Raw genomic sequence first — 1,818 nt, 5'->3', positions numbered from 1 at the left:
CGACTCTATCTACCCCTAGAAATAATGACCTTACTTTCGCGCGCGCCACTGATATACTCGTGACCAGTTTACAATCAAGTACTTATCTTCTCTATGGTTGGAATGGTAGTTCCAACGCGCACGCAGAAACGTCAGCGTCAGTCATTTCGGCGCAGGTCTCCGCCATCCTGTCAAAGAACTTTGTTCAGCGTTCCGTGGATAAATGGTGTATAATAGTGGAAAATCTTCCCTCTCTATGTGGAAATTCATCTTCATCGCTGGTCGGAAGCGTGCCATGCTTCATCCCTCCGGTGAGTACCTAATTTAATTGTGTTTGGCGGGTGTTTGAATTCCATCGTGGTTTTGTAGGTTACCCAGGATTCGTGGGAGCTGCAACAGGTGGAAAACCTCCGGTACGTGGGGCGCACTGGACCGGTTCACCCCTTCCGACCTGGCTATACAGACGTTGGGACTCTCGGAGCCGGCATGAGACTTGCAGGTGGGTAATTTCTAACAATAAACTCTCCAATCTTCATCGTTCCTCGTGGTCAACTTTTCTTCTTGGAACGGTTTTTTCTCTGTATTCTGTTTTCAGGTAGACGGTGTTTTCTTCAGGTAAACAGTGTTAAAGTGACGGTACAATAATTTCGATTCGGTTCAGGACAGAAATTGGTTAGATCTATTGGATTAATAGACGGATATACTCAGTTGCAAGGTGAAACAGTATCCTTTATTGGTATTCCTTACATAAGTAACAGATTTTTCGGACAGTTTTAACAGGTTTGATTTATAATTGCATGCTGAACGGATGAAAATCTGTAGATACACTATTTCGGTCAACGGTGGTGCCTGTACGGAATTTGAACGGAATTGTTACGGTGTAATCGGTTATAAGTAGGTTAGTGACGGGCTTCAGTTGTACGTGATTTCTCCTTGCAGGTGGCCTTGGTTTCTTAGACAGGCACAGAGGGCTAACTCCCTACTGGTTGACATGCGGAACTTGTTCAACTTCTTTCGGGGTGGTTCTATCTGCTGATTCTTGGAGATAGACTGTCTGGATGCACTGGTTCTGGTTGATCGAGCAACTACAGTTATTCAGATAAACAGGTAAACGGAAAATAATAATATAATCGGTAACAGAAAAAAAAATATATATATATTTTCGGTAACGGGAAAATAACGGGTTTCCTCCTTTCAGAGGTTATTTCTATAGAACGGTTAACGGATCATGACAATAATATTATTATGCATGAAATGGTTTTAAATCTTTAATGTGTATATTAGTGATTTTTCTACCCTCTGTATCTTTCAGGTCATAGACGACAGGTGAAACAACTTTAACAACGGTAAACGGTCCGGAAAACTTCGGAGCCAACTTGGCGGCGAAACTGTCAACGGCCGAGGACAAAGGACGGTCCCGGCGTAGAACTTTATCTCCCACATGGTATCGGATTTCTCTTCGTCGAAGATTGTAGTGGTGAGCCTGTTGCTGGAAGGCACGGTACAGTTTAGTACGGACGAACTCATAAGCCTCCTGGAGATGTTTGATCTGTTGAGTACGGTAAGTCATGTCTCTGTTTTCTTCTTCTGTACGGTTGGATTCTCCGTTCATTTCATTATTGCGAGGGTTTGTCGAATAAATCGCCCTTGGGACTTCTAATTCCCTTCCATAATTTAAAAATGCCGGTGTAAATCCAGTAGACTCCTGTTTAGCGGTGTTGATGGCAAACGTTAACTCTCCTATCTTTTCATCCCAGGTTCGTTGATCGGCTTCACAAAACTGTGCTATCATGGTCTTTAGGGTACGGTTAGCTCTTTCTACAGGGTTGCACTGAGGAG

General features: G+C 43.5%; 1 long non-coding RNA gene across 1 annotated transcript; it reads left to right on the top strand.

Annotated features, from left to right (window-relative positions):
* The first annotated feature begins 347 nt into the window (after positions 1-347).
* LOC123310024 lies at positions 348-1,347 on the top strand. The gene is made up of 3 exons (XR_006537315.1): positions 348-478; positions 919-1,086; positions 1,292-1,347. It is a non-coding gene; the product is annotated as an uncharacterized LOC123310024 (long non-coding RNA).
* The last annotated feature ends 471 nt before the right edge of the window (positions 1,348-1,818 follow it).

This window comes from Coccinella septempunctata, chromosome 3 (assembly GCF_907165205.1).
Source record: "Coccinella septempunctata chromosome 3, icCocSept1.1, whole genome shotgun sequence".
NCBI classification, from domain to species: Eukaryota; Metazoa; Arthropoda; class Insecta; order Coleoptera; family Coccinellidae; genus Coccinella; species Coccinella septempunctata.
This window is presented reverse-complemented; position numbering and strand designations above follow the sequence as displayed.